The sequence below is a fragment of the Triturus cristatus genome, chromosome 10 (assembly GCF_964204655.1).
Source record: "Triturus cristatus chromosome 10, aTriCri1.1, whole genome shotgun sequence".
NCBI lineage: Eukaryota > Metazoa > Chordata > Amphibia > Caudata > Salamandridae > Triturus > Triturus cristatus.
The window spans coordinates 172,080,178-172,096,654 of NC_140593.1; positions in this window are offsets into that span (position 1 = coordinate 172,080,178).

Consider the following 16,477-nt stretch of genomic DNA (forward strand, 5'->3'; position numbering starts at 1 on the left):
GACCGCCAGTAGGTAATATATATATATATATATATATATATATATATATATATATATATATATATATATATAGTGCCCATTATCATAATAAATGCTTGCATCAAAATAGCAATTTAACTCTCTATCACATTCTTTATTTACTAGTGTATGGACTTTACAAATTAGACATTTACACAACTGTTCTATTTCCTGTCTGCATTGAAAATGTACACATGTACTACACATATTCATCATTAAAAGTTTTAGGAATCAAAGAATTGTAAATGAAAAGAAATGTCAGGGCAAACTTGGAGAAAAGAAAATAGATTTTTTATTCACAAATGAAAATAAATATATCTTCATTTTTCAAACATAGAACATGACATAAAAGTCTTGCTCAGGTCCACAGGCTGTTGGACTGCTGCCCAAAACGTGCCTTCTAAACAGACTGCCAAAGAGAAACCTCATCAGGAAGTGGCATCTAGTGGGCACAGAGCTGGCACCTCAAGGATCTTTCCTACAAGGGCTGGGTTTCGGTTTGACAGGGGTTAGGGACAGGTAAGACATACATTCTGGAGGACGAGTATGGGTAGGAGGGGTGGGAGAAGATTGGGCTTGGGAGATAGAGGGAGCTTTAGTGGTTGATGTGCATGTCTGTATGTTCTGCAGTTGCATTTTAGTCTGGTGTATGTTGTGTATGTTTAGGTGTGTGTTTTTTGACAAGTATTTGGCGTTCGAGTGAGTGTGTGCATTTGGGTTTGGTGGATGTTGTTTTGCATGTAGTTGTGCTTGTGTGTGAGTGTGTTGTTTTGGAGGAGTGTACTGTTGAGGTGGTTAGTGTGGTGCATGTGGGTGTAGTGGTGCTCGTGGGTGTGTTGGTGCTTATGGGTGTGGTGGTTGTGTTGGTGGTTGTTGTTTATGTGGTGGTGGTTGTGAGTGTGGTGGTGCTTGTGGGTGTGCTAGTGGATATGGGTGTGCTGGTTATTGTGGTGTTTATGGGTTTGTGGTGATTGTGTGTTTGCTGGTGGTTGTGGTGTTTGTGGATTTGCTGGTGGTTATGGTTGTGGGTGTGGTGGTGGCTGTGATGATTGTGGATGTGGTAGTGATTGTTGTGCTTGTGGGTATGGTGGTGGTTGGGGGGTGGTTGCGTAGCCTGTGAGTGTAGTGCCAATAGTGTTTGTATGCTGTATGTCTATCTATGTGTGTTAGTGTTTAGGTGTGTGTGGAATCGTGCTGCTTGTGTCTGTTGAAGTGGGGGCCTGCAAAGATGTGAGTGTCCATGGGATAGGGGTAGGACTTTGGATTTGGGATGAGGAAGGGACTTGAGTTAGGACACAAGGTTGAGCTGGTTGGGATGCTGCGGTCAGTGAGGAGGCAATTTTTGCAAGTAAACTCTGCATGCCAGACATTGAACTGTGAATGGCATACAGCAATCAACCATGTGTTGCATTTGGCAACTAAGGCCCTGGATGTCAATCACATTCACAGTATGGTCTACAGAGATGCTGTGTAAGAGGTCAATAGCCTCCTCACTCAGCACAGCCAGGGTGACAGGGGCATAGGGTGTGGTGCCTTTGGTGAAGGACACCCCAGCCCTTTTAGGGGGTCAGGTTGACCAACTTGGGGGGAGCAAGAGGGAGGGTGGAGATGGATCTCTGGGTGTCAAACAAGTATGAAGTTGGTACAGTTCCTATAGGGTCTGCCACCACTAGCGACTGATCGTTCGAGGAGGCCTCCAAAGATGTTGACGAGCTGGTGGTCTCCATTTCAGTCCCCTCATCCTCCGTGTCACTGTGCCCATCGGAGTCTGTGGTCTCACCAACTGAAACACAGTGGTCAGCTGCTTCCCAGCCTTCATGGCCAATGTTCCCTTTGCCTGATCATGAAGTTGCTGAAAAGACATATACTATAGTTTTATCATATATGTGTAAATAGAACTAATCATTAAGTTTTTTCTCAAAACATTTTCCAAATTTTCAGTTTTCACCTTCTTCAAGGCTTTCAAACTTCGGTTCATTGTTATCATCATCCTATGCATGTAGAGAGCATCTTCAGAAACCATTTGGTCACAGTCTTGTAATTTCGTATTATTGCTCCTATGTCATTTATGATTTTTTCTCTTGACCATTTTCAATTCTCTGAGAAAGTGGTTACCCCCTCCAAATGGTTCTGATTTGTTATTTTGAATAGTGAACTCATGTCACAAAAATACTATATGCAAAATTACCTTTGTACAGTGTGTGTACAAGGTATAAAAGCAGATTTACTTTTTATTTTATTTTATTACAATATGAATCAAAGTGTGTTAACAGTTACTACAGTGTTGGACCAATTTTTTTTTATTTTTATTGAGAGTTCAAATATAACAATACAATATAGAAAAAAAAGGATACAGTCGAATCCGATTAATACAGTGCGAGAAAGAGAATACTGAAAACATTCATACAGATTGTCATTTTAACATTTAAATTATAAAGTGCAGGGTTGTATAGAAGCAAACGATCAATCAACTGTCATTAATATTCAAAAGATTTTGTTAGAATAAAAACAGTACGTAGTATTTAAATACAATGAGCGTCTTCTCAGTTAATAATCCAGAGCTGAGTTGTAAAGTGCAGTGTGCGAAATTGAGACAGTCGTTATAGACTAGTAAACAAATAGATGTTCTCGCAGAAGTATAAATCTAGTTAAGTAATAGCAGGACAAATTTAAAGATCAAACACCTTCCAATATTTATCATATTTTTTAAGGGCCCCTGATCTAAGAGCATATTTTCTTTCCCTATCCTGGATTCGGAGTAGTTTTGTCTTCCATGCCTGGAAGGATGGAACAAGATCTGTTTTCCAGGACTGTAATATAAGGGATTTAGCTATTAGAGAAGCTATAAAAAGGGACTCATCGTGTTGGGTATGGATATAAGAGCAACCTAGGAGGGGAATTAGATCATCAAATACAATATTAGTTTTGAGAACGATTGAAAGATATTTTTCTATTTCCTTCCATAAAACCTGGATTTTTGGACACTCCCAGACAATGTGTTTCCAAGTGCCTTTTTCATCGCAACGAAAGCATTTGTCGGCTACTTGAGGAAAGATATTATGTAAAAAGGATGGGGTTCTATATATTAACCATTTGTTGTAAAATTGCATACGTTTAAAATTTGCTCCTCGAAAGATGGTTTTATTAAATTTATTTATTTTGACCCATACCTGTTGATTAATTGTAATATCTTCCCTCTTTTCCCATCTTTCAGTAATCTTGCTATAGAAGTCCTGGTCCTTACTTTCTTTTAATATTTTAATCCAGAAACTCATTTTCTTTTGTATGTTATTATTAAGGATAGTGGAAATATTTTCTTTATTGGATAAATTTCCAATATCGAGTTCTGTGAGTTTTGGTTTTATCCTAATAAAGGACCAGTTCAGCGTTAGGTGCGAGTGGATTAACTGGCTATGAATTTCATCCCAGGATTTCCACCTATTTCCCAGCATGAAGTCTTCAATTTTCTCAAAACCATTCTCCTTCCAAAGTGTTAATATTTTTTTGTCCATACAGCAAGCATCTCCCAAGCTAAAATTTATTAAATTCGTCTTATTACTTAGAATAGAGAAGTCATAAAATTTAAAAAACTGAGTTTTCACCTTGAAAATCCACTGGAGGGATTTATATCGTACTTTTTTTGGATCTTTCGTAGTTCTGACTGGGTCATGGATTTTCAATTCTAACAACATCCTTTTCATAAAGAAATTATCTGTCTCATGCGAATCTAAAAAAAACCTGTGGCTATAATGTGCAAAAGACGCAAAATAATAGTCCTTGATATTTGGGAGGGACAGCCCTCCTTGTGTGGATGATAAATATAAAGTGCTCAGTGCTAATCTGGGAGATTTTTTTGCCCATAAGAAAGAGGAGATCAAAGCTTCTATTTTTTTAAAGTAAGAGGCCTGGATTGCGCAGGGAATTGCGCTAAAAAGGAAATTAAAAAGGGGTAACACCGACATTCGAATTAGCGTTGGACCAATTTGTGTATAAACAAAAAGCATGTTTCCTTTGTTTGGGCATTTCACAATGGTATCACTAACATTAAGTAATTTAAATATTCGTCAAATGTTAATAATATTATATGGATTCAGCACTGAAGTTCCTTATTAATGCATCACACCCTATGTATTTGCTGATGCTGCTGAAGAAATTGAGAAATAATTTTTGGGGGATTTATAAATGACTTCTACAGCATGAGTAAATACATAGGGCTTAATACTTTGTAATCCACTTTAGTCCAGAGCAAAAAGAATTTTACATTTTACTACAAAATGTATTTACAGTTTTTTCAAACTATGCTGGCTTTCACTTTAGGCAAATATCGGTCCAACATCACAGTAAATATTTCATACACTGGTTCATATATACATTTAAATTAAAAAATGAAAAAGCTTATCACAATAAGCAACAGATTAAACCATGATGCATTTCTACAATTTCCTAATTAGTCATGAGTTGTGCCTTTTTTGGGGTTTTCCAGATGGGATACCCCAATATATATGTGACAGAACATTTCATCTGCAAAAGTCCATTTAAGTATCCTATTTTTGTTAATCATTGATTTATCATCTGGACATAACAAATGGCATTTAAAAAATGTTTTTGGGGTATGTGTTACTCTGTCACCAATGTGTACATATTCCTGTCATTTTTTTTCCAAAAATATATAAAATTCTCTTTTTAAAAAACAGACTGGCTTACATGCACAATTATGAAGGAGTAAGGCATCATGCAAATCTGTCACTTTTAAAGATGCATTAAATAGTATTTTTGATTCACAACATATTTGTGATATATTTTTAATTGAAAATGTAGTCATTTAGGGGGTGATTATGATGGCGGGAGGACTTGAGTCATACCCGCCATCGCAGAGGTGCCTGGGACCGCCAGCCTGTAAGGCGGCGGTCCCGCACCACGTATTATGATGCAACTGCCACTGTGGAAGTCTCATCATGCTAGGTTAACATTGCAGTGGGTGCTGCTGACTACATCACCCGTTGCAATGCTAAAACAGCATGTTGTGCGTTTCCCTGCACTACATGGCAGTCACCATGGCTGCCACTTACTGCAGGGAAATGTAGGGGGTACCATGGTAGGGGGGTATCATGGGTACCCCCCAGTGCACCATCACCTCCCCCCAAAACAAGGGGGCCCCCAAAACCAATCCCCGCCAGCCTTTCAATGTCGGTTTACCTATCAGGAAAGGCTCGCTGCGGCCAGTATTGCAATTTGCCGGATGGTGTCTGCTAGGCACTGCCCCCATTTTACAGATGCTGGCCGCTCTGCCAGGCAATCGGTACACCGCTGTCTGAAAGTGAATCCCCCCGCCATCGTAATTCGGCGGGGGGAAAATTGCTGTCCGATGGCGGTCGCGGGCTTTCTGCCATCGTAATCAGGCCCTTAGCCTTGTGTTTCTAATCGTTTTGGCTCACATTTTTACTATTGTTTGTTTATAATACCTACTCATTAATGTGGAATTTGGAATAACAATTGTTACAGAGCATCACACCTGAGACAATTATAACTTGTGGCCTGTTTGGTACAATTATCCCTTATAACATTAAACAAACACAGGTATATTTTTTGTTTAATTAAGCATGTGTCTGCTCAAAACAGTCCATTGCTAGTGATCAGAAATATAGTGGTATAATTTTCCACAAATCAATATACAAAACACATCATCATACACCTTGTGCAAAATGTACACCTTCAAAGAACTCTTCTTGTGTGTTGGACATGTGTCAGCCTTTATATTGATGCCATATGTTGTCAGTATTGCACAAAACAGTTATTTAGCATGACAAACGCAAAAGGAACTTACCCTGTTCATGTTGCTATTGGGCTTTCAACTGTCCATCAAGCTGGGAATAGGCCACAGCAAGTATGCGAGACATTAAGGGGGTTAGGGGGCAGCACACACGCTTCCCATGTTGGGCGAACTGGCTGAAATGGACTTCAGCAGACTTTTTAGTCCAACATTGTAGGTCCTCCCATCTCTTTCTGAAGTGGTGGCTGCATGGTTTATGGTTTATAGATCCCCAGGGTCCACACCTTCTTCGTGATAAATTTCCAGATGGTCTTCTTTTGATGGGCGATGACCTGTATGGATACAAAAAAAAGAAAGAAAAAATACTTTTTGTTTGTTCGTGGTGAGGTAACTCAATTTTGAGAAATCAATCACAAGCAGTTGTTAAAAAAGTTAATACACCATTTTATTTTAATAAATAGAAATCAAAATTGAAGTAACCTGTGGAGTACCCTTTTCCCTTGTCATGTCATCATTTGACTAATTCAGGCCTGTGACATAATCTAGGCCAGGGGGTCTCCAACATTTTTTGTAATAAGAGCTACTTCTTATTAGTGAAAATCATTGTGAGCTACTCAAGACTAATCAAATTGCACATTGTTGCCAGACACCCCTACGGCCAGCTTCACTGACTTTCAGCCTAATGTCCATAGAGTCAGATACTATGGTTTGAACAAATTACTATGACAAAGGGCAGTATGAATAAGCTGGAATGTGTGTCAGTGAGAGTGCGGTCTATTGGGATGTAGGAACATGTACGCATATGAATGGGATATATTTGTACGGGTAACTGGGAGCCTGTGTCGTATGTGCTTGCAGCACAGGACCTACATTTCGCCATTAAAGACACAGCTACATGTGTAGCATAAAGAAATACATATAATAATTTGTATTGAATATATGTGTTGTCTACATTAACATAATGTTAATTTTGTAGATTTCGCATGAAAATATTGAATAAACATATATATATATAAATATATGTGTGTGTGTGTGTGTGTGTAGATGTGTATATTTATATGTCTGTGTGTGTGTGTATATATATATATATATATACTCTCACACACACATACACCAAATAAAATATAGGGAGTAAAACAAAGCACATAATGTTGTGGTGTTTTCAAATTATGATGAGTTTAAAAATATACCCTTCAATCACTACACTTCACTCTGAAACAAAAAGGAACATTCTAGGCTGTGTTTAAAAAAAGTCAGAATAACAATTTAACTTTAGACATGTGCATGTTCCTCTGGTAAGCCATAAAGCTGGATGTACAGGGACTACACTTCACTCTGAAACAAAAAGGAACATTCTAGGCTGTGTTTAAAAAAAAGTCAGAATAACAATTTAACTTTAGACATGTGCATGTTCCTCTGGTAAGCCATAAAGCTGGATGTACAGGGACAGGTCCTCAATTTATCAACAACTCCAGCATCTCTAGTAAGGAGGCTGGGACCCTGCCACCTGCTTTTCTCAGCATTGTGGCTCCCAGAGGTCGAAAACAGCAGCAAATGTCGAGGAAGTGCTGTTGGCTTCAGTGTTAAGAGGCAAGTGAACTTCTTTTGAAACATCGAGTACATGCTACACGATGTATGTGATGGTGAACAGAGACAGACACACCCATTGGTTTTTGTATGGTGCTTTCACACACTTTGGCCGATGGCTGTGTCCATCATGGAGTTTGACACACACAACCTGGTCAGCGGCAACCAATGGCTGTATGACTGCTAATTTCCTGACTGCGCGGTCAGGTGTCCATCATTTTAGATGGTAAATTAGTGTGTTTGTAAATGTTAAGTGTGTCACCACCACTCAAAATGGTGCCTAGTTTGTTTACATATTTGAAATGCTAATGTTACACATCATTTTAAACAAGAACTATATTATGAAGTGCGTTACTGTGGTTAAATATGATAGTTGCTTTGTTTTGTTAAAACTTCCATTGACTGAACTTTTGATGATAAATAATTTTAAAAAAAGAATGTGCAAAAAATAAATGTATTAGTTACACATTTCTTCAAAAAATTAATGGACGTCAAAAATTGTATTTTCAAATAAATATTAACAATGATAAATGTTGTGTAAAATGATGTTAAGAAACCAAACATATTTTTATAAATGCACAACATTTGTGTTATATATCATAAACATTTTTGCAAATGGTATATAACGCTTTCAATTTCTTAATACAGACATATGAACTCAGGGAGATTGAAAAGACAGCAACCTCATGTTTTTCAACCATTTCCAGACCTTGCCACCATTAAAGAACGAGATAGTATCAATAAATTCAGATTAAATTAGCAAACAATTATTGATTTATGACATCAGCTTGAGCCATATCTACTGCCTTACAATCTGAATCCCAAAGCAATAATACCAAAAGTAAAAATCATGGTTGTACTTCATTTTGTGGCCACACGATCATTCCAAAACACTGTGGTAGTATCTATTGGAATGTCACAACCAACTTTCAGTGGTGTGCTACAAGATGTTCTTTCTTCAATGATTAGACACATCAACAGCTTCATCCAGTGTCCACAAAATGAGTTTTTTCCCAATGTGAAGGGAGATTTGCATTCTTTGGGTGACCTACCACATGTGGTTGGAGCAATTGATGGCACACATATTGCCTTAGTGCTACAACATGCCAGAGAAAAAGTCTACCTTAATCAAAAGAACATCCATTCAATCAATGTGCAAGTAGTCTCCTTACCAGATTTGTACATCACATGCATGTGAGTGCATTTTCCAGGATCAACCCATGATTCCATTGTACTATGGAATAGCACCATATAATTGCAAATGTCACAACATGGACTTGTGAGGGCCTGGTTTGTTGGTGAGTGCAATCTGTTATTATATTGTTTGGTTAATTTCATTTTTAATGATCTATAATAGTGTTATAAATGTAGGATTACTTTTCTTTTCCAGATGGGAGACTTAGCTTATCGTAACTGACCGTAGTTGTTAGCAGTGCTGTGGAATCCAACAAACCCAGGGGACGCCCACTTTAATGAGGCCAATGCAAAAACACGGAGGCCAGTGGAGTGGGCTTTTGGGCTCCTGACAGACAGATTTCAATATCTGTATATGACTGGTGGAGCCCTCCTCTACTTACCCAATAAGGTGTGCAAAATCACCTTGGCATGCTGCAAGTTACACAACATAGCCCTGTGATGGAATATTCCATACGTTGCAGAGGAAGAAAACCTTAATGAGCCACCGGGTGAAGATGTTGAAATGCCAAATGAATACGATAGTAGTGATAAGGAGGGAATTGGTTTGCGTTAAGATGTCATTGACAACTTCTTCACATGAGTGTAAGTGTATATTCACATATTATTATATTACAATTGAAACCAACTTTTAAGCTAATGAGAGTAATCATCTGTACCAGGCATTTTTAAGAAAGGGTCATTTAAGGTAAATCTAGGGCAAAGATGTTTGTTGATCTGAGTTTCGGCACATGGACTACTGTGTTTATTTACATTGGTTATCTGTCATTGTTTTTCGAAAATGTGTCTCAAACATTATCAATTATAATGTGTGTAGTCAAAAAATAAAGTTTATTTAGACCGGTTGATCTATAAACCACAATACATATTTTATCATCTAAAATCGTCATAACACAAATTCTTTCCATTTACTATAAAAATTCTACTGTCATAAAACTGCATTTACACAATTAAATCCACAATTCATTAGAATTAAAAAGCTTTGGCCTTTTCATGGGTCTCTACTCAGTTCATACATTTATAAACCCCCTGCATAAATTTCCCAATGGCTATTGCAATGTCAAGATTTTCCATTTCCACTAAAAGATCACGTGCTTGCGAGCGCTCATTGACATCATATTTTAAAAATATCGGGCGAAGAAACACTTTACGTAGATTTAAAAACAGATAACAATCCAATAAAAGGTGCAAAATATCACACTTCATTCCTATTTTACACACGCATTTACCATCCGGGTGTAAAAGGGCAGCTTTTATTCCGCTATTTATAAATAGCGGATTGATTCCTATTCTTAACTTAAAGACTTCTTTCCTTAACCAACGATTAGGTAGCAAATCCATATATGGAAAGCTGGAGTCTTTCTCCCATCCAGCGCTCATAAACTTTACAGAGTCTTTTTCTCTCAAATACTTTAGATCTATTGCCCTCGAGCATACCTTACCCTGCACTTTAAGCACATTCTTTATCACATTAATTTGGAGTGTCATGGGGTCAATGTCCACCATCAGGTAATCACAAATGGTCAGGAGTCTCCTTCTTGTTGCCTTCGCCCACTTTAACTCACTGAATTGAATTTCCTTCATACACCATTGTGATACCTTGGTGACTTCCCCCCTACCCAGGCGGTTCCAGAATCTAAGCAAACTTGACTGGACCTGGACATTCCATGAAGGTAGGTCCAATTCCAATCTAATTGCCTGAATCATCGCCGACCCTGGAAGGGACAGCAGGGATTTTAGACATTTATCCTCCTCTTTGTACTATGAGCTTTTCCCATCAATGCATAGAACCTCTGCCCCATATTGGAATTGTGGCGGAACCATAGCCTTAAAGGCGGTCAAGAGGGGTTTATGTGACATATCGCCATAGCTATGGTCAAATCTTTTCAACCCACATACCGCAAGATGCGCTTTTAGTTTCTGTGCCTCCAAATGGGTATCCCACTTCAAAGACCTTGTAAACCATATTCCGAGGTTTTTATATTCATTTACAGTATCTAACTTGGTTTGGCCCAAGTACCAGCTAAACTTCGTACTCTTCTTCCCAAAACACAGGATTTTGGTTTTATCCATATTTACTGTAAGACGCATCGCAGTGACGTACTCGTTAAATACATTCAACTTTCTCTGCAGCCCTACCTCTGTTTGGTCCATTATTACAAGGTCATCAGCATACAGCAGGCAGGGCAGATGCTTACCATTTATCTTCGGGCTTGCACCCCTGGCTGTACCCAGGCTAAGGGGCAAGTCTGCTAAAAATATGGCAAAGAGTAACGGGGCCAATACACAGCCCTGTCTCAACCCATTGTTTATAGGAATTTCCTTTGTGAGCCCACCAGAAGTATCTTTGATTACACGTGCCCAGTTATGGCTATGCAGTTCTTGAATTACCAACAAGAGATCAGCAGGCACCTCATACTTCCTTAATACTTCCCACAGACAATCCCTATCCACCAAGTCAAAGGCTGCGCGAAAGTCCACGAAGCAGCAATACAATTTACCCTGCTGCTCCATGGACTTCCTTGCCACCGCCCACAGTGCAAAACAGTGATCAACAGTTGAGTGCCCCTCCTTAAAGCCACCCTGCTCAATTGGAACTATTGACCTCTGCTCTACCCAATCCTTCAACTTGCCCAGGATTATTTTCGAAAAGACCTTGACCCCAATATCTAATAGGTTAATTAACCTATAGTTCTTGGGGTCCTTTTTTTCCCCTTTTTTGTGCAAGGGTCTAATTATTGTGCCTTTCCAGGTCTTGGGGAATTTGCCTGACACCAGAATTGCCACAAACATCTGGGAAAAGAAACCTGCCCACCAGTCTATCTGGGTTTTAATTAGGATCGCAGGGAGGTTATCTGGGCCAGCTGCACGTGATAAGTTCAATTTTTTGATGGTATCTTTTACTTTCTCTACAGAGAAGACTGGTATTAAACCTTCTACTCCCCTTATCCAAGTTGATCGATTATTCTCGATTTCCGGGGGCCTTTTGGCATTGTAAAGGTTGCTTAAGTAGTTTCCCCAAGCTTCCTCCTCCACAACACTGCTCATAGTACCCGGAGTTCTACCTGCAGACTCCTGTATCAGCCTCCAAAACCCTTTTATATTTTTATTTTCAATTGTCTGTAAGAGGTTTGCCCAACATTCTTCTCTGAAAATCCCTTTCTGTCTCCTTATTAGGGATCTATACTCTTTTTTCAACCCACCCAACCGTTCCACATTCCCAGGATCATAACTGATCCTCTGACGTCGCTCTAGTTTCCGTATCACGCTTTTTTTGCTTTGACATTCCAGATTAAACCACTTTGACTTACATTTCATGGTTTGGGTATTTACCTTACCCTGTTTCTTATCTTTCAGGTACACCGCCTGTGCTATTACATCCTCATACCATACTACCTGCTGCCCTTCAATCCTTTCCTTCGATAAATTTTGTTGGAAGCAAGCTAATTTCTCAATATACTCTTCCGTCAATTTTGTGGTCATACGCTTGGGATATTCCACATTTTGAGGAAGCACCCTTTCACATTTACCTAATGACTCACCTACAATTTCACAGAATAACGCATTGTGATCGCTATCCCTGCGCTTGATTACCTGGAATTTTTTTACCAATGCATAGTTCCATGCCAGAGTAAAAATATAATCTATAGGACATTGTTGATTTCCCACTCTAAAGGTCTGGGAGGCTAGCCGATCTGTATCCTTCCTGCCATTTAAACATATCAAGCCCTTTGAACCCAGGAACTTCCCAAGAGCTTCATCCTGTCTGGTGGCTAGACACAATGGAAAGACTGCTGGTCCAATACTATAGGCACTCATCATATCTTCAAACCAATGATCTAACTTTTCAAAATTCAATTTATGATTAAAATCACCCATTAACACCAGAGTATTCCTCCCATACTTTTCTGTCAGATCAATTATCTCCTTTTTAAAGAGGCTTAATTCTCTCTCATATTCTTTTTGAGTCCCCCATTGAATATATACATTTACAATGATGAGATGGACATCCTTGCCTTCAATACCTTTGTAACATACATTACAAACCAACAGCCATCTGCATAATGAGCTGATTAATTTTGACTCATTTACGAACTTGGTTGAAGCAAGGGTCAACAATCCCCCTGAGGGGCGTCCAAATTTTGTGTTTTTACTGGCTGGTTTATACACATGAACAAACCCTTCTACTACCTGAGTGTTGTCTCATAGCCAAGTCTCCTGTAAGCAAATGACATCAGCACATTTTGCGAGCTGGTTTACACTATCCGCCTTTGATGTTCCTCCCAACCCGTTTATGTTCCATGAAATCAATTTCAGGCTATGTGGCAACTCAGTAACCTAGTTGATGTCGCTGAGGCATCCTGATTCATTCAAACCCCATGAACAGATACTACTGTCCCAATCCCTACATTCCTCTTCCCTACTGGGTTTGGAGTTTTCTACAGCTATGGTGATGTTGGCCGTCTCACCCCACCCCCCGGTTAACCACCTCACTTGCCTTTCCCCAGACCCGCATGAAATCTCATGAAGCCTCCCTTACGCTGTTTCCCTGCATCTACTTCTTCTTCTGAAATTATCCTTATACCCTCTTTTAGGATTTCTTTCCCTGCTTTCAGGATTGCCGCTTTAACAAGTCCTGAATAAACTAGCACCTTTGTGTACTCTGCGCCATTATTATCACAGCAAAACCCTATCTGTCTCAGATCCTTTGACCCAATTTCTTTTAGGGAAGGGCATTTTGCGAATGAAAATAAAAGATGACAACGGTTCAGCGGGCCTAACTTTCTTAGTTTTTTCCCTCCTGTTCCCTGTTCATTGTGTTTAAAGTAAATCCACATTTTATTACAATTGCTTTTATCTGGGGTTTCTAGATCACTGCCACCTCTTCCCATCTGTGTATTCGTACTTAGGCGCATGTCAGCTCTACTGCCTCCTACATCTACACTTCTTATTTGTACCTTCCCTCCTCGCTTGTTACAGGATTTTTTTGGCGAGGGGTTATACGTGTTTAACCGTGGTACCTTTTTCCTATCCCTTTCAACTTCAGTGACGGCACCTACCGAGTCTGGTTGTCTCCCAATTACCCTTTTTTCTCTTATCTGATTTTTCTGCTGAGCATTTCCTTTTGGTTTTGTCCTGGACTGCATTTTTTGCTCTTCTCTTTTTTTTGGGCTTTCAACTTGCCCTGGACATGAGAGGGTCTTTTACTTGGGTACCTTATGGTCTGATGCCTCAAGAGCACTCCCCGCCTCTTTACCAACATAGGCCACTTAGAGATATAGACATTACTCTGGGAACCACCCTCCACTGCTGGCTCTACTTTCTCTTCCCTTTGGTCGTCTAACCCTGGCGCTTGTACAGTTCTTACCATTGTAGGCATCAAACCCCTTATCCCCTGCAGTTCTTCTATCATTTTTTTAAATTGCAGTTCGTGATTATTTAACAGAGTATTATTTAACACCGAAACCTCCAGCAAGCCTTGCAACATTTTTTGGAGCATTAGCATAATGTCCAGCATCGAGGCTGAGGATGAAGTTGTAATGTCCATACCCAATGTACCATTCCGTAGTATTTCATTTATGGAGTCCAAAGGTTTCGGACTTTGGAACCCGACTTGATCCAGGCTTTTGTCCAACATAGTTCTTGCCGAGGAGTTTAACAAATAGGAACAATCCCCCACATCAATGGGCCCCAAACCTGCCAAGCCTACATCCACTACTCTTGGCGAAGAGAAAATGCATAGGGAGGATGACAGTCTTGGTTCAGGGAGCGGTATCCTTTGGCTTAAATCATTCTGTGAAAAAGAGGTGTCCATAATCTCCACGACATCCTCTACTTCAGCACTTGGTATTTCTTTGTTAGACTCATGGATTTGGACTATGGTTTGAATTTGGCTTTTACCTGGGGTTAGTGTTCTTTTAAAGTGCTTCCCCACAAAGTCCTTTATCGATTTAGACACCAAACCTCCTTCTTTCTCACTACTTATTAATGTATTCTCAGTAGAAGCCTTCTTAGTAGCTTTTTCTTTCCCTTTTTATCATTTTTATCATTTGTAACGCGTGGCTTCACGATGGTCTCTTTGGGCCCTTCTGTAGAAAAAGACGATTCGGACTCATCAGCATTATCCAATGACCCTGTGCGTGTTTCCTTCTGCTTTGCCTTTCTTGGCGCCATAACCGCGTCTCGCACCTGCTCCCTGGAGTATACTCACTGCGTATGATTTCCGCCCTTTATTTTTCTTTTTATTACTCTCCCACTATGCCAGGTAATCAAAACAAATTCCCATAGAGCAAGAAATAAAAGGCACTTAGCTGAGGGTGTAATCTTCTTGATAGGGAAAGTAAGTAATTTGCGCAGGCTTTGTCAAATGCGTTGACTGGCTAGATCATGATGTCAGGGGAGCATACGCAGAATCTGCGTGCACAGAAACCCTCCGTAAAAGGAAGAAACACTATTTGATAAGCCCGGCTTCTTAGTGGCTTTGCAAGCGCTCCAACGCCAAATAGGTAATTGTTTTCAATATTTTCCCCAGAGTAAAACAATGATTACTACAGTATAAAGTTGGAAAACATTGTTAAGCTTATCTTTCTGGATGAAACCCAGTTGAGAGGTTTCTCCTACTTGCCTGTCCACCCAGCAAAGCCTGGATCAATGTCACTTCCCGTGAGCCAGGAGTACCGGGAGGACGCCGCGAACCGCGGATCCGAGCTTCGCCTGAAGCTGCCTGAAGCCGCGGCATCCACAGCGTTACGGCGATCGACCAGCAGTCCGTGGTACTCACGACAGGCTTCACCGTCGCACCGCCCCGCCAAGAGATGGATGGTGTGGGGGGGCCGCAACGGGGGCTGCAACGGGCTGGACGAAGCCTCCTGACCTCCGGGTGATAGGACGAAGCCTCCTGACCTCCGGGTGATAGCACAGCACTGCAAGCGGCAGCAGGAATGGGAACGGAACACTCCGAAAACCAGAAATGTGTGTATTTTTTTGTTTCAAACTGTTTTAGGTTCCTCACCATGTTATCTTCCTTTGGATATTTCAGCGTTTGAAAATTTGCAGTTATGTGCTACTGTTGTGTTGTACAAAGAGAACATAGGTTGATCCTGTGAAAGATGCATACACTTTGGATGTACAGATCTTATACAAAGATAACATGCACAGTGATTGAACTGTATTTGTAAATATTGCATTAGACTTGTTATCTGTTGACTGTAGCCAACAAGGCAATATGTGCTGCTTAAATAGTTCAGAACACATTTGGGAGCCAATCCAAAGCATACAAATCTCCCTTCACATAGGAAAAATCCACAATTTTGGGGGAGCAAGATGGCGCCTGTGTAACTCCCAGCTACACTGCCGCCTGGTGCTGTGTTTGAATCTCGGCCATCGGCTATACCGTCTGGTTCAGGGATGCAGCTTCACCAGGCTCTGGCTGCACTTGGGAAAAGCCGCCGCCATTTTTCCAGCGGAAACGTTGCTGGCATTTTTCGGATTGCTGCAGCTCCAAAGAAAGCTTGGGAACTTCTGGCACTTTGGTCATTCGCTACTCTTCCATTTTGCCTCACACCTTTGGAGGAAACTACACGGGTTCCTGAAGGAGCCAAACTTCGCCCAGGGCAGAGCATGTCATCGTGTGGAGCAAAGGGGGCAAAGGTGAAAACTGCTCCGGTGAGTGACAGTCTTGGTGATGCGCCGGCCCCGGACACGGCACAGAAAGGTAAAAGGGAGGCCGGGGGCAATAAAAGGAGTGCAGAGCTTCTTTCTCAATGCCACGGAATATTGCATCAGACAATATAGAGGAATCTCTGGCCAAATTTAACTCTGCTGTTTCCATGGCTATTGACCAACTTGCGCCATTGAAATCACTCCCTAATCACTCTAAACGCCCTCAGATTGCCTGGTTTTCTCCTG